This window comes from Equus caballus, chromosome 18, assembly GCF_041296265.1.
Source record: "Equus caballus isolate H_3958 breed thoroughbred chromosome 18, TB-T2T, whole genome shotgun sequence".
NCBI lineage: Eukaryota > Metazoa > Chordata > Mammalia > Perissodactyla > Equidae > Equus > Equus caballus.
Window position 1 is genome coordinate 61,505,916 of NC_091701.1, and position 21,231 is coordinate 61,527,146.

The 21,231-nt window shown below is 36.6% G+C and overlaps 1 long non-coding RNA gene and 1 other non-coding gene across 3 annotated transcripts; one reads left to right on the top strand and one right to left on the bottom strand.

The window, feature by feature from the left end:
* Positions 1 to 1,955: 1,955 nt before the first annotated feature.
* On the top strand, positions 1,956 to 10,929 carry LOC138918679 (uncharacterized). Of its 2 annotated transcripts, XR_011428313.1 has the most exons (4): positions 1,956 to 6,092; positions 6,177 to 6,222; positions 7,189 to 7,247; positions 9,286 to 10,929. It is a non-coding gene; the product is annotated as an uncharacterized lncRNA (long non-coding RNA). The 2 variants fall into 2 exon arrangements; XR_011428312.1 differs by having other exon boundaries at positions 1,956 to 7,247.
* Positions 10,930 to 15,951: 5,022 nt separating this feature from the next.
* On the bottom strand, positions 15,952 to 16,058 carry LOC111768929 (U6 spliceosomal RNA). Its single transcript, XR_002801612.1, has one exon. It is a non-coding gene; the product is annotated as a U6 spliceosomal RNA (small nuclear RNA).
* Positions 16,059 to 21,231: the final 5,173 nt, after the last annotated feature.

Consider the following 21,231-nt stretch of genomic DNA (forward strand, 5'->3'; position numbering starts at 1 on the left):
AAATTAATTTCCAGCTCAGAGACAGAGTACATTTCTGTTTCCTTTGCCAATCAACTTTTTAAAAGTATAGTGTTCGTTAAAATGAGACTATTGGATATTAAAATTCCAGTTATATTTTTAAGGAGAGTCTATATATCTTACTGAGATAATCTTTTTTGGTGTGTGTGTGTGTCAGGTCGTTAGCTTAATTTTGAGTTTTCTATTGCACTTTTGAACACTACTCAATTCTACACCTACCCTTTGTATTCCAATAAAATTAAACTAAATGTATGTCACTTCTCATGTAGGAATGCACAAGCAAATAAACAGTATATAGCCACATATTTCAGTAGATTAAACTGAGCTGAAATTATCCCTCATGCTGGCACTGTAATAGGCTATTGATCTCAGATTGCATTTTTCTGTTTCTTTATAATTGAATTTTGCTCCCAAATGAAAGAGCATGTTCATTTTCAGTTGCGTTTAGTGAAATAAAAACTGCAACTGGGATCAGTTTTATCATGTGCTCAATGGAGGACTAAGCCTTTCATAGAATTAAGTATGAAACACTGTGAGTATTAAAAAAAGAGTGCACCACCTTCTTGGAAGAAACTTTTTTCCAAAAAAGCTAAATTTTAGACCCTAACTGTTTTAAAAATTCTGCGTGATTATATCCACAAATCAGAATATACATAAAACTACAGAATTTTCTCCTGTGGATTAAAACTAATGGAAGATATGCTACAATTACATAAATTAACCCATCTATAGGAACTAAAAGAAATGAAGACTAAAGGAAATAGGACAGAGGGTTTAAAAAGAAAATAAAAAGATCTTTAAGAAGAAAATTGTTGTCTGCCAAAACTGGAAGTAATTTTCCATCTTAGGGTACACTTTCCTCTGAGTTTTTTTAATAGCAATGAGATGGAAATTTTAGGAACTCAAGAGAGACAGATCCTTCAAAGACTTTTGCGGGCCTTTATTCTCTATCAAATGCAATGCTCCCAATAATAGTCAGATATTAATCCCACTGCTTTCAGCTCTCTGCCAAAGGTGAGAGTCTTCAACTGTCCACAAAGTCCTGGGTCTTAATTTACTCATTGGTGATTGTGTGCAGATAACAGAGGGTCTGACTTTCATCCAACAGCCTATCGGAGGCATGGGGTTACTATTGAAACGAAGTGGGGCATTTTCTGACTCCTTTTGTTACTTTCCCTTGTTGGGGGAGGGAAGAGATAAAGTGCTTATGGTGAAATCCAATTACAAAACATTCACTCTCAGGGAAAAGTTCTCTACTTCTCTTGCCCCAAATCCTTGAAACAAAATGATGTAACGGCTGTGTGCTGTGTTGTTGTTCACCTTGGAAAGGACACAGCTTGAAGGCATGGGGAGAATGTGAGCAGAGGAAACAATTAAGTAAGAAGGAAGACAAATGAACTTATCAAATCCTCCCTATCAGATATCGTGACGGCACCCACAGTGCCTACTGCCATTTTCTTGTTTTCCTTTGTGTTCCAATGTGTGGTTTTGGAGGTACTCATGAGTGAGTGAAGCATTCTCTGTGGTTGCATATGGTTGCTGAGGAATATTTTGCAATGATAAGCCATTCGTTTTATTCTTACATTTGTATGTATTTATGTGTAGATACAGTATGCATTAAGGATGATACCACACTGGCAACTCGATGGCTATTGAAGTTGGAATTGGGAATGTTTTTGTTTTCTAAAGGCTTTAATAATAATTAAATTGTCAAAATATTAATACTTTATTAATTAAATATTAATTAAATAATAATAATTAATTGTAAAAAAACCAAAACTATTGGCTATCAATAATTTTAATTTAAAAATTGATTTAATTAATAATGTGCCTTTTAATTTTAAGAAATAGTTTTGAATATTTTAAGAGAAAAATAAACTATTTGAAAACATATGAGGAATAATTTTTCAATTTTTAAACACTTTAACTTGTATTTTTTTTTTTAAAGATTGACACCTGAGCTAACAACTGTTGCCAATCTTCTTTTTTTTTTTTTCTGCTTTTTCTCCCCAAATCCCCCCAGTACCTAGTTGTATATTCTAGTTGTGGATCCTTCTAGATGTGGCATGTGGGACACCACCTCAGTGTGGCCTGACGAGTGGTGCCATGTCCACGCCCAGGATCCAAACCAGTGAAACCCCGGGCCACCGAAGCTGAGCACGAGAACCCAACCACTCCACCATGGGGCTGGCCCCTAACTCGTATTTTTGATACAAATATATCCACATTTGAACACTTTGAAAACAATTAGATTTACTTTTTAATTCTTTAAGTCATTGGAGATGAATATGTCAAGATTGTGATAAAAATAAAATAAAACAGAGCCCGCCTAGTTAGTAAAGTTCAGTGCTCACTGCTTCTGCTGCCCGGCTTTGCTTCCCTGTGGTGGAACCACACCATCCATCTGTCAGTTGCTGTGCTGTGGTGGCAGCTCACATAGAAGAACCAGAAAGACTTACAACTTGGATATATAACCATGTACTGGGGCTTTAAGGAGAAAATAATAGAATAAAACCAGAAGAAAATAGAGTCTTACTTTTTAAGCATTTCCCTCAAAAGTGAAGCTCAGAAAAGAAGACAATTGGGGGAAAAATAGAAAATTTACAAAGAAGCAGTCTGCTTACATTTTTAAAAGCTAGAAACAAAGCAAAAAGTTTCTCTTGAGTATGACCCACATAAAATCATGAATATGACATTATAAATTTTTTTAAATGATGATTTAATTATTGATCAAAACAAGGAAAATGAGCAAGAAAATTATTGTCATCAAACCCACAACTTGAATAGGTCATGTGAAATCCCTGAAAGTTCATATTCTTTACCAAATAAAGATTTAATTACGGGCTAAAATGATGAGAATGTATGTTAGCCTCCATTTGTACTTGGGCCCTGGTTCCTCAAATGTAAAGGATAGATCTTTCTTCTTCTTCCATTCTCTCTAAGCTCACTCCTTTTAGGTTTTTGTCCCCACAACCCCACTGAAACTACAGGGATGAGGTTACTAGTGTTCTGCTCCTGCCTATTTCCACGGTCAATTCTTAGTCCTCATCTTACTTGACTTTGTGGCAACCTACGATACAGTCGATCAGTCCCTTCTCCTTGACACACATTTTTGCTTTCTCCTAGGACACCATACTTCCTTGTTTTCATCCTATCTTATTGGATACTCCTCTTTTGCAGGTTCCTTTCTTCTCTCTGTCTTTTCAATGTGGGAGCACCCTAGGGCTCAGTCCTAGGCTGTCTCCTCTGTATCGGCACTCCTTCCTTAGATGATTTCACCTATTCTCATGCTTTTAAATACCATTTATGCTGACAACTTCCAAATTTATGTCTCCTCCCCAGGTTTTCTCCTGAACTTCATATTCAAATGTTCAACTGCTTAATTGCCATCTCTCCTAGGGTGTCTAATATGTATGTTATACTTAAGATGTCCAAAACTGAACTGCTGACTCTAACCCCCACAGTTGCTACCTCTGCAGTTCTATCTCAGTTAATGATAAACCCATCCTTCTGGTTGCTCAGGCCAAGCAACTTGCAGTCAGTTCTTGACTTTTCTTATTCTTTTATAGCTCATTGTGTTCATCCCCCAGTAAATCCTGCTGACTCTATTTTTAAAATATATCAAGAATCCAACCAGTTCTTAATGTCTCCATTGCTACCATCTTGTTCCACCCTATTATTATCTTTCACTGCACTAGCCTCCTAACTAGTCTCCTGTTTGTACCTTTGCCCTCTGTGGTGGTTTAAAATATATTCACAAACTCTGACTCTTCAAAAGATAGAACCTAATTCCCTTCTCCTTGAATGTGCGCTGAACTTGGAGACTTGCTTCAAATGAATAGAATAAAGCAACAGTGACAGTGTGCATCTTCTGAGGACTGGGTCATAGGAGCATTGTAGCTTTAGCCTCTTTCTCTTGGATTACTTGTACTGGGGAAACCAGCTGCCATGCTGTGAGGATACTCAAGCAACCCTGTGGAGAGAACCCATGGCAAGGAACAGAAGTTTTTTGCCAACAGCCAACAGGGAACTGAGACTTCTTGCCAGGGTCAGCCATCTTGGAAATGAATCCTCAGCCCCAGTCGAGTCTTGTGATGACTATAGCCACAGATGACATCTGACTGTAACTTCATGAGACACCCTGAGCCAGAATGACCCAGCTTAGCTGCTTCCAAATTCCTGACCCACGGAAACTGAGAAATGAGAGATGCTTATTGTTTTAAGCTGCTGTGTCTTTTGGAAATTTATGTAGAAATAGATAACTAATACACTCTCCTTTAATCTCTTCTCAAAACAGCAACCACATGGATGCTTTAACAATATGTCAGATCATGTCACTCCACTTCTTACAGTGGTCCCATGGTTCTCCATTTCCCTTACAGTAAAATCAAAAGTCTTTAATGACTGCTATGGACTGAGTGTTGGTGTCCCCCTACATTCATGTGTTGAAACCCTACTCCCTAATGTGATGGTATTAGGAGATGGAGTCTTTGGATTAGATATGCTTACAAGAATGGGATTAGTGCTCTTATAAGAGTACTAAGAGAGCTTCTTCTCTCTGCTTTCTGCCATGTGAGGATATAAGGAGAAACACCCTATCTCTGAAACAGGAAGTGGATCCTCACCAGACAACAAATCTGCTGGCACCTTGATCTTGGACTTCTCAGCTTCCAGAACTGTGAGAAATAAATGTTTGGTGTTTAAGGCATCCAGTCCGTGGTGTTTTTGTTATAGCAGCCCAAACAGACTCAGACAATGGCCTACAAGTTCCTGCAGGACATGGCCCCCTCTACTACTGTTTCCTCACTGACCTCATCTCCTCCTTCCCCTCCTCGCTTACTCAGCTCCAGCCACCCTGTTCTCTTTGATGCTCTTCAGACATCCTAGGAATACTCTCACCTTAGAGTCTTTAGTGGTTTCTCCAGCACAGCTAACTCTTTCATTTCCTTTGCATCTGCTCGAATGTTACTGTTCCAATGAAGTATGCTCTGTATATATTTAACACTGCACCCCTATCCCTAGCTCTGGGACTCCCCATGTCATTGGTCCTGCCTTAACTCACAGTAACATATGATCTAATTTATTTTTTTATGTTTGTATTATGTAGTGCTTATTGTTTTACCGTCTCCCTCTTCCGAAGAGCAGATATCTTTGCAAATTTTGGTTATTGATCTATCCCAAGTACCTAAAATAGTCCCTGGCAGATAGTAGGAGCTCAGTATATATTTGTTGACTGATTTGTTTTTTCTTAGAGTCTCACTTTTTAAGTACTTCGCTCAATAGCAGGCACCCACTCAATTTAAAGCACTGAATCCTGAAGTTTGCATGACCAATTTTAGGCTTTTAAAGGATATATGCAAACTCCATGAACATGGCCTTCATCATTCATTCATTCAACAAATATTTTTCCTTGAGTGTTTGTTAGATGACAGGCATTTTGCTTGGTCCTGGGACTACAATCATAAGTAAAACATAGCTGTAGTCTAAAGAGATTTATAGTTTAATAGGAGGAAAAAGACAGCAAACAGGAGATGGGGTATGATGGGAGCCGTGATTAGTTTAGATTCAGACATGTTAAATTAAGGATGCTTTGGAGGTATCCATGTAGAGATCAGTGGATCTGGAGTTTATGAGAGAGGTTTGGCAAAGACATGTAGATTTGGTGTCATTGTCAAATAGAAAGTGAATGAGCTCACTCAGGAAGAACGTACACAGTGGAAAAAAGGAGGTTAAGAATCTAACCTCCTCTAACGTTTACAATGGGAGGGAGAGGATATAGTAATAGGGGCTGTTCACAAATGTTCCTGTTCTTTTCCGTCTGGGTGTAGGGTACTATTGCATTTCTCTGAACTCTGCGAAGTTATGGTGTGCAACTTGCCTTGGTTGATGGAATGTGAGCAGAAGTGATGGTGTCTCTTCTCAGCAGGAGCTTTAAGGGGCAATACATGAGCCAGCTGGTTCCCTTCTCCTTGCCTTGACGGTTATGGAATGTGTTGAGATGGAGCCTCTGTCATCCTGTTTCCTTAGTGATTATCAATATTGAAGCCCCTCAAGACCTGTCCTGGACTTGCAGTGTGAGTGAGTAATAGACTTTTGCTGGGCAATGCCGCTGAGTTGTTTGTTCCCATACTATAACCTAGCCTGTCCTGTCATTCCAGGAGGGCTTCGAGCAAAGGAGACTTTCAGGGAGATTAAAAAAGAAAGGTGAGAGAAGGTTTCAAGAAAATGAAGATGTCAACTGCTTCACTGCAAGATATAGATTGAAAAGTGTTCATGATGTGGCTGGCATTTAGGAGGTCGTTTGTAATTTTAGGAAGTTAGGCAATGTGAAAAAAACACAGTCCCTTTCAAATGGTTAACAATCGAAGAAAAAAAATACAGGTCTGGGTTGTAGCTAAAGTGAGGCTCTCGCTGTTGCCATTTCTTTGCCTCTCATTCACCTCGCAAATGTCAGCAAGTGGCTTCTGACCTCACCACCTTCTTCCTTCTCTTCTCCCTGCTCACTTGGAACCTCCCTTCCTCTGTCCTCCTTCCCTCGCTTCCCTCCGTCCTGTCGCTTTAGAGTCCTGTCTCGCCTTTAGAGTCCATCACAGTTTCCTCCTCTTGGTGAAGCTTCTTAAAAGAGAAGCGCGTCATTTCAATTCACCCTTGACTCCTTCAGCCTACTGCAAATTGACTTTGGACCTCATTCATCTACAGAAATGACTCATGCCAAGGAGATTTTTTCATAAAAACCACACATAACTTTTTTTTTACTTTCTGCATAAATCTCTTTAATTTTATATTATGACACAGTACATGATGACTTGCTGAGTAGTTCATTTTGTATAGCCAAAGAGAAAATTGAACCTGTCAGTCAAACTGCATGGAATAAGAAATAATGTACTTTTATTAGCAGTAAGCAGAAACTTGTACAATAAAAATATTTTTGTATCACTTGAAATATTAGCATTGGTTGAAGGTTTTGAAGGTGTGCAAGGCAGCTTACTTTTTATTTTTTTCCCTTTTGGCTTGCAGTCACAATACTTGAGCACAAATGTAATGAAGCCTTGTTCAATTTGAGACTTTCCTATAGTAACACAATAGTATTACAAAGATTTTTCAAAGACATTTCCTCATTTATGTTTGAAACAACTCTTTGAAGGGTATTTAATTTCTCCCTGTTTACAGATGCAGAAACTGAAACTCAAAGAGGAAGATGAATTGCCACATTCACATTGCCACAGGTTGTGAGTATGTGTTTTCTGATTCCAAATTTAGGGCTGTTTCTATGCCCAGCTACTTGGATGCAGGGCATGTGCACAAGTAACAACAAAGATATAGTGGCTCTTCAAATTCATCTTAGTTTTTAAATTGACATTTTTCTTCAAACGTTATAAGACTATACATTTCCCATAATTTTGTTTTGGTTTTTTCTTTTTGGTGAGGGAGACTAGACATGAACTAACATCTGCCACCAATCTTCCTCTTTTTGGTGAGGAATCTTGGCCCTGAGCTAACGTCTGTGCCCATCTTCCTCTATTTTGGTATGTGGGTCACCACCACAGCATGGCTGATGAGTGGTGTGGGTCTGTACCTGGGATCCAAACCTGGGAACCCTGGGCCACCAAAACAGAATCTGCAAACTTAACCACTATGCCACTGGGCCAACCCTCATTTCCCACAATTTTAAGCTATTTTGATGCCTATCAAAATGTTATATATTGAATGAGTTTAGATATTAAATGAGTTTAGGTTGTCAATAAAGAGCCACCATATACGTTAACAGATATTCTTTCATGTCACTTTGCTTTGAACAGAGACAGTTACATTGCCTTTAACGTAGAGATGGGTGTTTAATATTCTTTGGCAATAAGAAGAGGTAAAAAAACTGTGGGTAGAAATGGTGGGAAAAATAACTGGATATGATTGTTATCTTAAATATAGCCACTAGGCTGTTAAGTTTCAGTCTGTCCTAAAATATTCATAACAAAATTTCATGGGCATCTCTGGCCGTTTATCAGCATCTATGAACCAACAAAACACTATCTGTAAGGCTGATATATATATATGATAAACTAAAATCTAGGCTCTCTAGATACCTTTTAAAGTTAAAGTAATAGATAAGTGAACACTCAGGTTAAAAAAATCTGGCTTTGCTTTTCCCAGTTCAAATTTATATTAATAACATTCTTCTCAAAGGCAGCCTCCTTGAGGATACGCATAGACTACTGGAAACAGTCAAGACAATAAGATTAAGAAGATTAATTTGCTGACTCAGCAAGAGAAGGAATTCAGGGAATTTGTTTCCAGAAGGGAACTAGAACAAGCAAACAGGATGAGCAGCCACTTATTGGAATAAATAGAATTTTTTAGTTTCATGCATATTTTAATTTGGGAAAAAGTGAGTTTTTTTCAGGAGTTAAGAGCATGATAAAAAGCCTGGAGTGGAAAGGACAGTGCTTGTGGGAGAGAATGAGGCCACCTGCCCCACTAGAGGAGGCGGACAGAGACAGTAAGGCCACTTACTGTACAGTAGAGCTGCTCCAGGTGTTGGAATGCATGTTGAATGCAGCAAAGAGCTGTACAAGTTTCTTTTCCCCCCAGTTTTATTTAGATATAATTGACATACAACATTGTACAAATTTAAGATGTACATCATCATGATATTATGATATCATTGATATATTGATATGTGATATATGTATTGATACATGGATATATGTATATATTATGAAATGATCACCACATTAAGCTTAGTTAGCATCCATCACCTCACATAATTACAAATTTTTTTCTTGTGATGAGAACCTTTAAGATCTACTTTCTTAACAACTTTCAAATGAACAATATATTATTGTTAATTAGTCATCATGCTGTATACTACGTCTGCTTGGCCTGATCCTGGGTTTACTGGAATTTGGAAGGAAGTAACCGGACTCTGGTAGATCAGCTATTACTGTTTTATAGAACTTTCATAGATTTCATAGACCAGTAGAGTTCTTAAAAGAATTCTTGAGAACTAACATATAGTTGTCACATATTTATTTTGCTAAAGAAAGAGGTTAAGAAAACAACAACAAAGAAGTAAATTACCACATATTATCTCCACTATTTCATAAAGGAATCAAACTTTAACATCAAATTAGTGGGAAGGACATACTCCCAGAGTAAAGAACTTTAAAATGAATAATCTTGGTGTTATTAAAGACTAACTGCATTGTCCTTATTTTTTCATTTCTCTCTCGTACCGGTAAAACTTGGTCACATACCTGCATGCCTACTCAGATTGATGTCTGAGATCTGAGCTAAGAGAACAGCATAATTATTCACGCCTAAGATGATGAGAACTTGGGAAAGGAGAAGAAAGAACAAGTGAAGGAAGGAAGATGATGATGGAAGAATGACAGCAGTTGGTGACAGACTAAATATAGAAGATAAAGGAAGAGAATGAAAGACACCTACGAAAATTACATTGTGACCTGATACAGTTTTTCATCGTTGCTATTGCACATAACATTGCCCTAATTCATCTCATAACAGATCCTTTGGGATGTCATATCAACTGATTGATGTCTTGCTATCTTCCTTCTCAGGATCAGAAAACAGAAATGCAATTTGCCAAACGTATGAGGATGGTGTTTTCATTAGTGATTGATGAGTTAAAATATATCTCCATCTAAAGCCAAACTGATCTTGAGTAAGATTTTAAAGGAGGCAAGAAAGTTGATTTTAAAGGTGGTTAGAAAGTTCACTTTAATGAATCATCATCGTATAGTCATATAAAGCTTTCACAGATTTTTTTAAAACAATTACCAAGATTTTAGAGTTTATTATTGATGTCTTGTTCTTGACTCTCGAGAATTGCCATTTAGCAATTGCCAGGTTTTACTGTTGTAGAGTTTCTGATTCCTTTTCTTCTTCAATGGAATGATGTTATGATATAAGTAGACATAAAACAGTTGTTATATTTGAGAAAAAAGAGCAAAGATGCTTTGTGACTTTGGAAATCATATTACAAGGTTACTTGCAAGAGGATATTTTGTTTAGGAAAGAAAATGCATTCTTTTTTTTTCAAGCAGGAGATTTATTCAAAAATAGTTAATGGCAAACGTGTTCTTTGCTGAATGTTAATCTACAGCATTAATTTAAGATGTTCTTAATCTGTGTTTCTGGACTTATTTTAAATGTCAAACTCTAGAAAGGCCAAACTGGCTCACTCCACTGCTACATAGCAGCTAGTATTGTCTTTGCTGCAGGGCATTTAAAATGAAATTTTGAGGTATATTGAAAAAAGTTACCAGTTCACTTACTATACAATGGCTTGGAATGTGAATACCTGAAAGGAGAAAAATTCAATAAATGGCCATGGAGTTATTTTCTGGAATTCACAACATAATAACAAGAAAAGGTTTGAGGCTTTGATCATAAAGAAAATAAGTCGTTTAATTTTACCCTTAGTACTGGTACACAGTTTCAGCATTCAGTGAGAAGTCTGCATCCATTTAAATAATTTAAACAGTTATTAAAAGAAAGTTGCAAGAAATAAATAGCATTTATATAAAAAGAAGACTGGGTTCAAGCTTTGAAATTTCCCTAAGAACAAATTTAAGCTCAGAACAGGATTTAGAATTTAGTAACAATTAAAGCAATTTCAATCCCTTAATCCTTTTGTGATAACTATATTCGTCATTTAACCATTTTACAAGGAAAGGAATAAAAATGTTAATGTTGAGTGGGGAGAGGTCAAAAAGGGGTAAAGAAGAACATACGTATGATGACGGATGGCAACCAGACTTTTGGTGGTGAATACAATGTACTCTACACAGAAGTCAAAATACAATGATATACACCTGAAATTCAATAAACCAATGTTACCTCCATTTAAAAAGACAGAAGTGTAATAAAATAAAAATAATAAAAATTTTAAAACGTGTCAATGTCGATTCCTATTAGCACTTGCGACTGAAAAATTTATTATATATTGTAAATATTTATCACCCCAAATAGCTATTTGGTTCACAATTTAGGTACTGAAAAGTAATGAAATACTTTTTTTATATTTCTAATCACTGGAAGAGCAGCATGAATCATTCTTCAAATATGAATACTTCCTTTTTTGACCTTTCTCAAAGATGTTTCAAAGTACAAGAATGCATTTTCCTTTTTTGTCTGATGTCTCCAGCACTTTACTCATCATCTCAAAAGTGATCGTTTTCTAAGTTGATCCTAGCCTTGCAAAGGGAACTCTATCTAGAGGTTTAAATACGTTATTAACTTAGGAAGTAAATTTACAACTATTCATACTGTTTTACCTAGTTATTACATTATTAAGAGTAAATGTCTTATTAAACTCAATAGGGAGCCACAAAATGAATAAACAAGATTCCTAAAGGAAGTACCTGAGTGCATATAAAATAATAAAAAATAAAAGTTAATGGCACTGGGAAGCTAAATCATATAAGTCAACCAAATTTATATTGAAAAGATGTTGTAAATATTAACTTCAATTTTCCCAGATTGCCATACGGAATTGCTAGTATTTGAAGTCAAAACAAAACATAGGGGATATCTGACATTTTGCTTAAATTTATTTGAACAAAGTTTGCATGTGTCCTGAACCAGCTACAATTTTTTTTTTAAGATTTTTTTATTTTTTTCCTTTTTCTCCCCAAAGCCCCCCGGTACATAGTTGTGTATTCTTCGTTGTGGGTTCTTCTAGTTGTGGCATGTGGGACGCTGCCTCAGCGTGGTCTGATGAGCAGTGCCATGTCCGCGCCCAGGATTCGAACTAACGAAACACTGGGCCGCCTGCAGCGAAGCGCACGAACTTAACCACTGGGCCACGGGGCCAGCCCCCCAGCTACAATTTTTGAGGCACTATTCCAAGCGCTTATGTTCATTAGCCATTTAAATCTCACACCACCACCTTGATCTGGAATCTTTGATTTACGCCCATTTTATAGAGGAGGAAAGTACAAAGTAGAGCTCCAAATGGACAGATAGTGCTTAGCAGCTGTGTGGTCTTGGGCCTGAGTCATGTCATCTTTGGAGAGTTATTTGATTCCTTCTCATCTCCTGAGGTCCTTCTGTCACCAAGGGCTATAATTTCATCATTTCTTTGGATTGTTCTTCCTTCTCCTTTTCTGGGTTCTCACCACTTATGCCTAAATGACCACGAGGCAATGACCTTTAGTTTAGTGAATCTTAGGCAGACAAGCTAATTTGTGATGAAATTTCAGCACCCACCCTCTTAACCTATTGATAGAGCTCTGGGTTTCAAAAAATGGTTCATATGCAACATCTATTATTCATTTACTGCAGCAGGAACCACTATTTGCAGTCATTTAGTAGCATTACAAGGGCACTTCATAATCTCCCAAACGGTCTCCCTGCAGCCACTCTAGTTCCCTCTATTTCGTTCTTTATTATACAGCAGCCAGAAGTACTGTTACAGAATGTAAATTGGATCATGTCACTTCCTTTCCAAAATCCTTCCAAATATTTCCACTACACTTAGAATAAAATCCCAGCTCCACTCAAGACTACAGGACCCTGAATAAACTCATTCCCGCCTACTTCTTTGGTCTCCTTTTGTGCACTGTTGCCCTCTTGTTCCCTCAAATGTGCCTTTGCAGAGTCATTTCTCTTTAATGTTTAATTCCTTGGGTCCCTTGCATACTTCAAGTCTCACCTCTGCAGAGAGGCCTTCCTTGACTCCCCTGGCTAAAATACGTCCCCCGGCTACTCTCTCTTGTGGCACTCAGTTCTTTTCCTTCAGAGTTCTCACTCCAGTTCATGATTCTAAATTTATTCACTGTTTACTTTCTTAATGTCTTTCTTATGCTCCAAATTGTAAGCTCCCTGAGGGCAAGGGCTCTGTCTGCTTTGTTCACCAATGTATTTTCAGCATTCAGCACAGTATCACGTGTGTGGTGAGTTCTGAATACATATTTGTGGAATATGATTGCAATCTTTTGTATTACAATGTGTTTCAATGATGGCAGCAGAAACATGAGCCTTTTGCCTGACAGCGATGACTCTGAGGTGTCCATTTGCATGGTATTTCACTTCTTTGCTATGGTACATGTAGCTATTTAAATTCATAGAATTTGTCTAGTGGCTACTCTATTGGACAGTGCAGATATTGAACACATCCTTCATTGCAGAAAGTTCTCTTGGATAGCACTGCCTTAGATTATTCCTAAAAGTCTTGAATTGTAGGTAGACATAGCACAGCTTCTCAGCATTGAGTTCAGGTGGCTGTATTGCTTTGTTCACATCTAAATGAAACTTACAATCACAAAGGCTCAGCTAATGGACCAATAATCCATATTTAATTGTCATATACTTTTGAAAGGTAATGAAACTGGTAAAATATTAACTATCTGTATAAAACACTAAGGAGCAGAGATTGTTTGTCCTAGATGAAAAGAGGGAGGAGATGTTATTAATGTAGTGTTCAGAGGAAAGGGAAATCAACTGTAGATCTGTTACGCCAGAGTTGAGTTGGCTGATGTTGGTTGGCCAGGCAGGTGTCCTTTTCCTCCCGTGCCGTTCCTGACCTCCCCAGTGAAAGAGGTCTCCTAGATGAAACAAGACAATGGTTTTGACAAAGATCTAAAAGTAATAGTTTTTCGGTACATGAGATTGATCTAGGAATTGTGTGGTTGATAGTACTAGTTGCAATTACTCTGTTCTAAGAAATGAGGTTAAATGGTAGCAAAATGATGACCTTTGTTTTGCAGAACTTTCCTAAAGGAAAGCCAGAGTTGAACTTAAAGAAGTTAAGCCTGTGGCATTTCCTTCAGCAAAGTCTCAAGAAAAGGTAAACTAGGTAGTTAAAAAATCCTAAGGGTTAGATTACATGAGCAATCTAACTTGCTTTAAGTAAGCATTTAAAAAATTCTTGTCGAATGAATAATCTTTTTCCCATTTGTAACTCTATTCAGATTTACCCCCATAATGAATGTTCCATAAACAACTTTTCACTATGATGACTCTTGAAAAGTGATACCATTTTGGACAACAATTCTTCTTCTTTTTTTTTTTTTCCTAAAACAACTTACACACCAAAAGATGCACTAAATAAATACACTATAAAAAGTGAGATTTCAATATTATGGTTCAGGCAAAGACACACTCAACAATTTACTTCACGTAACAATTTCTAGTCAGAGGTTATCATATGGAACACATCTCAATTGCCTGCCATGTATGGGTGAATCCAAAACATTTTGCTCTGTGTGCTTAGGGGAGGAAAATATATCTTTTCCCTCTACCCTCGTGGTTCTCTGGATGGGATCCTATAAATTAGATTGACAAAAGACAGATTAACAAGAGAAAAGCTTACAAGTTTATTTAATATGAGTTTTATGTGACATGGGAACTTTTCTAATGAAATGAAGACCCAAAGAAATGGTTACATCTGAGTGTTTTTATACTAGATTTGATGAAGAGTGGAAAGTTGTGGAAAAATGTGATAAGACAAAAGGTATGAGCTAAGACTAGTAAACTGGGGGAAACTTAGCAAGGCCTGTTTGGATTCCTCTCCATGTCCTTCCGTCTTTGCAGATAAGAATGATCCTTTCCTCTGGGTACAGGGAGGGGACCTCTCAATGAGGGTTACATGACCTGCTTCAGAGGAGAGAGGAAGGTCAGGGAGTCCTTCCTGCACCTGCTATTTCTCAAATTCCTTCAGTTTAAAATATTCAACATGCTAAGTCACCATATGTTAGGGAAGCGTGTTCTGAACTCCATCATGTTCATACTGTAAGGAGAGGGATGAAGATTTATGGATTTATCTTCTATGAATCCTTAGTCTCTTATCCCCTCCCATACTTAGCCTATATTTTGCCCCAAAGATGTTTTTCTGGTATATGATTTTATTTTTAAGTGAAATTTAAGCACAAAATGATCATATTTCCCCAAATCCGAAAGATTGGAGAAGAAAATATTTCAGAAATAAGAAAAAAGGACAAGTGCAATAACATTGCATTTTTTGTGCAAGCTGTATTTGTTTACTTTCAAATTGCTGTTATTACTAATATAAACACGTTTTCATTCAACTGATACATTTTTCTAGCTGTGAAAATTGTTCAAGTATCTTGTGTTGAGATCAAACACATCACAATTTTCCCATTAAATTTAATGGAAATATTTTTTTTTTCACTTAAAAGCTCTTTGCTTAACAACACGGTTTTCAAGTACTAATGAAAATCATTAAGCAAGGGTTAGGTGTACTTGAAAAACAACACTTTGATTGGGACACATAATGACTACTAAGCCCTGTAGAAGATCCTGCAGTTTGAGAAGCCATCATTGTAAGTGAGAAGTTTTGACAATTTTGTTATTGCTTCTGCCTAATGTTTATCTAGGTTGAATTCTTTTGGCGTAAAGCTGTCAAATTTTCCATTCTGCTTTTCTGTCTGCCACTTCTCATGGCCTCCAACAAGAGGAACAAGTTAGCAACATCATCCACCTTTGCTAACTTAACATTATTCTCACTCCAGATTCACTAACATTTATGAAATAATTCAAATGGTTGAGATTCCTCTATTATTTCTCCCATTTTAAATTATTCACCACAAATCCGTCTTTTCTATGTATGTAATCAGTAACAAGTTTTGCCTTGAAGCTGTTTTCTTTCTCAAGAAACCTTTGATAAAAGACCAAAATATTTTTGAAAAATCCCTTGCTATTTCTCCACTCACTTGTTTCTTAACATCAGGGGCAGTTTAGAAAGTATAAAACTATATAACTAAATGTGTAGATATAACTATATATAAATGTAGCTATAAGTGTATATGTACATACATAAATATTTTTCCTTTCTAAAATTTTTTTAAGTCCTTTTATTGGGGTTATAATGATTTGTAACTGTGTAATTTCGAGTGTGCATTATTGTTTATCAGTTCCTGAATACACTTCATCGTGCTCACCCCTAGTAGTCTAAAAAATATGGAATGCTTCACGAATTTGTGTGTCATCCCTGTGCAGGGGCCATGCTAATCTTCTCTGTTTAGTTCCAATTTTAGTATATGTGCTGCCAAAATGAGCACTCCTTTCTAAAATTTTTGGGCTGTATTTTCAATACAGCATTAAAAAAAATCCTGTTTAGTGCTTCTGGTTGTGCAAACCTGTCTTTGTAAATCTGAGCTAGATTTTGGGGGCTAAATGACTCGAATGAGGTTTTATTGTGGGTGATTATGAAATATACATGGCTTCTCTGTTTGTAACCCTCTTGTATGCAAAGGAAGAACATTTTATTAGCCAGGACTAGGGGTCATTTTATTGTGGTCATTTATTTGCCCTTCCAGCACAACATTCAAGGAGAGGAAGACAAAAAGAAAATCAAATTATCTCACTCAGTTATTTAGCAGAAGAGAGAAGTTAAAATTAGTGACTAATAACATATACTATGGCTTTCTGGTCATAGACTGTTGAATAACAATTTTTAGGTCTAAAATGTGAGGCATCATTAATGTCATCAAAAATGATTTTAATCATTGATTGTGTCACATTGCCTTGTATAAAATAAGCCTTTAATAAATACTGATTTATTGATGTATACAAACTTGTATATTTATTTTAATAGGCATTTTATTTATTGAATTTATTTATATAATAATGTGAGGGACATTAGTGAGTATTAAAATTAAATTATGAACACCCTATATCATATTACCATAAATACATGTTTAGGCAACAAAAATATATCTTCAAATAATTTCATCTGATTTACTTCTGATATTAATTTTTATCTGGGGGCATTTTAAAATGTAAGATCTTGGATTATAAGTAGTGAGGCTGTGCCGACATGAGCTAGCTAACTAAAGCAAGGGTGTAAAATACTTTGGCTTTTATCTGGGTAACTTTAGACCAAAACACATCCATTGTTAGGGAAAAGTTTTTTCAACTGAAGAGGGAAAATTTGCCTCTACACGTCTATGTTCTTTTGGCTGGTCTATTAAGTAAATTGATATAAGACAGACTAACAAGAGAAAATCAAATTTAATTTTGTTTGTACAGAAGCCTCACATGGATGTTAGAGGTTCAAAGACAGTCAGGCAGTTGAGGCTTATATGTCGTCCCGAGCTAAAGAGAAGGGGCTGGGATTTGGGGCTTCAGAGGCGGGGAAGAATTCACAGGCAGACGGGAAAAGCAAATGTTTGGTAAACAAATGTTTGTCATGCCACTCAGGGACAATGGTCATAGAGAGGACTTTGGACAAACAGGCCCTGCTGAGCTCTCCCCAGCTTACCACACCTAGCCCCTACTATTTGTAGTTGTCTCTGGTGACAGTTCTTTTCCTGGAGGAGGCCCTCTGTTGAATTTCTCTTTGGCAGTTAAGGGGGAATAAAAAGCTCTTTCTGAGCCTTGATTGACTTCAGCTCAACGTAATCCACAGGCTAAAGCGGCACATTTTAGGGAGGCTTGTTCTGAACCGCTTCAGAACACAAGCTTTTAGGGTTTCTGCTGACTGAATTACCTGTCTACTTTCTACATTCATTCATTCATTGTCATTATATGATATGCTTAGAGAACAATATTAACTGGCTGATTAGTCCTATGTAAAGTGTCTAATATTTCTTAACTTCGTGGGTAGGATCTTTTTGAATTAGTTCTTTTAAAAATTCAACCTCACTCAATAACTCTTAAAAAATCATTATTATATAATGAACTCTTGTGCAATTTTATACTAAGGAAAATACTTTATTTGGATAAAATATTTACTCAAACACATTATAAATTAAGCATTTATAATAAAATATAAAATTGATTGTCATCCAAACAAATGACAAATTCACAGTTTATTGAACACTTGACATGGTATGGGCTGACATTTTAAAAATATAATTATTTCATTTTCATTGCTGTTTCCTTAAAGGCACTAGAACAGCCATCATGTATAATTAAGAGTTTTATAGAATATGAATATCTTCTTGAAGGGCTTTTTTTAAGAAATGGGGAGTCCATTGGCTGTCGTCTATAGGACAAGGTGAAAGTGGGAGAAGGGACTTGACTTTGAGTTAAGACAGATTATGTGTTAGTCACTGTGCTTTAGAGAGTAAATCTGTTTTAATCTTTTCAACAGCACTTTGAGGTATTATTATCTTTGAGGTATTATTATTATTTACACAGGAGAAAACTGAAGCTGAGTGTGGTTAATTAATTTGCTCAAGGTCACACAGTTAGTAAACGGTGGAACCAGCATTTGAACGGTTATGTCTGATATGATATTTTTATACCATAACATGTTACTTTCATTCCCTACTTATTGAAAAGGGATTTTTAAATTAGCTTTTGACAAAACCCAATGTCATTTCAGTTTCACAGGATAGAGAATTGACTTTTTAAGTGCTGATCTGAAACTGTAGCCTGGAGAGACTTGCCGAGTCGAGTCTCCGTGGCTGCTTGTTTGATGCACCCTATTTCGCCTCTACATCTCAGTTAGTCTTCAGCACAGCCCTGTGAATTAGGCATTATTTCCCTTTTAGTAACTGGGAAACAGGAGGAGAGAGATAAAGTGGCTTGCTAAGGTAGTGTTCAGACCAAAGGTAGATAACTAGGGCTCTGATTGAGGTCTCCTGTCCTTTCCTCCAAAGGATTTTTTCACCACACTACAGTGAAGACACTTGGGAGAACGAAACAGATCCTAAGAAACGCAAAAACCGAAACAAATTCTAGACAATTAAGTGGAACCTATCTTGTTTATCTGTTGAATAATGATAATAGAATTTGCATTTACTGAGCTCATCACTCTACGAAATATCTTCTGTTATTATCTCTCATTTAATATTTACAACAAATCTATGAATTTCCTTCTTTTGGAAATGAAGAAATTTAGAGATTAAATAATTTGCCCAAGTTCACACAACTGAAAGAACTAAGTTTTAAATCAAAAACAATGCATCTCTGAAGTTCTTATAAGTAACCACAAGATATTCTATCTTTAACCTCTTGTATTCATCCTTCTCAATTATTCCCTCTATCAAACCATTCCTACTGGTGCCAGCTGGATGAGGCCTCTTTAAATCTATGTATTGTCACATTTGTATCTTTGTTTTGAAGGCATCTTCTTGTTTGTCTGGCTTTTTTGGAAGTTATTTGCATATTTAGTCTATCTCTGGTATTAGACCTTAAGTTTCCCGAGAGCTTGTCAGGGATCTGGGTCAGCCGAGAGCCCTTACATGCTCCCACCTCAGCTTGACAGGAGGCCCACTTCTTATGTACTGTTTTGGGTTCCACGGACTTCGGCCATGAAGACCCGTTACCTTCTTTGGGCTAGTGAGGATTTTAATAGAGTGTGATTGGATTGAAGAGGTACAAAAGGCTTTGGAGTTTGAGGAGATTATTTTTAAATACTGTTGCATTTGCTCTGCGAGTCTAGTTAATCAAAAAATCTAAAATAATTATAAGGCAACTAACCCTCAACTCCTTCATTCAGGCAAAGTCAGTGAGGAAACCTTTATAAAAAGCAACTGAGAAAGTTGAAAGGCGATGAAAGTCTAACAAAGGACAATCTGAAACTAAATTCCACTTTGATGATGTTAGAGTAACGTTTAATGAATTTCTATTGTTCAGGATTGTGATCACTCCTTTTGCATTCTTTTCTCTCTGTCTGACTGCAACATGATTTTCTCAGCTTTATTATAAATGAAAAACTCACATTTCGATCAGTTTAAATGTTTTTTAAGTGTCTTCTCTATGCAAGGCAGTGAGAGAGATTTGGGGCACAACAACACAGTCTTTGTCGCAGGTTAATTAAAATATCATTGTAGAAAAAAATGCATAAGCATCTTAAAAACTAATTAAAGAGACAAAATAATAATTCAGGGAAATAATAGAAGAAATGTCACAAGGCACTTTGTGATTAGATGTCCAATGAATAGTACTATTAGGCATGTCATTTAACCTGGTAGTCTCAAGTTTCTTGAACTCTCTCGATAAAGTAAAAGGTCACAATAACCTGCCCACAGTAACGTGTGGATACAACGCAAGTGGTGACTGGCCCTCTTTCTTCACATCTACTGTAGGTGGGAAGAGTGTGAGGCAAGGTGGGAAATGTGACTGGGAAATTGGAAGGCTGTCTCTGAGTCCTCAGTTTTCTCCCCAGATTGGGCTGATGGAATGAACATGAACTAACTAGAAGCTTCCTGGAATCCCTGGAAGTCCCAGACACCAGAATTATCCCTATTAATATTTAAGCTTGAGTTTACAACTGCCTACCAGATGGTGCCAAAGCGTACTGAGATCAGAAGATTTTAACTCGCATAATTAGACTAATAGAACTCTTCGATGGCTGGCTCTACAGGCTTACACATTTCATTAACCTCACTGTAATGTGACCTATATTTTATGTGATTGATTTTTTTTGATGCCAGTTTTTGCATTATGGCAGGATTTTACAGTGTAAGCTTCTTCATTTTTAGTTAAATGTAGTATTAAACTCATGTACTTGTTGCAAAGATCAAATGAGATAATTAGCGTAAAGCACTCCAATACATCCTGACACGTAGAAAAAACTCACTAATTGTTAGGTATTACTATTATTAGTAGGTTTGGATAGCCGGCTCAAAATACAAGTACATTTATTAGTGATGCTGGTCAAAATATTTAACAACTGCAATGGCATGGACACTGACCAGTCAGAACTAACATGGCCCAAAGCATTAACCCATTGGTCTCTGATCATGGGGAGGTCCATGGGGCCCCATGGGAGGGCGGGGTGGTTGGAGAAGTTAAGGGGGTCACCTGAAGGTTCAAGCCAATGATTCAACTGGTATAGAAGGATTTCAGTATTTTAATAATTGCTGCATTTTACATTTTGATACATATTGCAAGGAGTATGAAATGATTTTTTCTTTCTCACCTCAGTTTTGGTGTTGCACATTTTTATTTCTACCTTGGCCAATTTTACCTGATTGGTCATTTTTCTCAAGCTTGAAGAATGTCCACGTTCTTTTTTAAATAACAACTTCAGTTTGAAATAATTTCATGCTTAAAAAAAGTTGCAAAAATAGCATGCAGAATTCCCATATCTTTTCAGAGTCTCCAAATGGTAGCATTTTATATGGTACTTCGATGCAATTATAAAAATCAGGAAATTAACATTGATATCATACTAATATCTAAGCTAAGAATTTATTAAAATTTCATCATAAGATAATAGTATTGCCTGTCGTGATCTTGACACTTTCGAAGTACTGGCCAGTTATTTTATAGATTGTC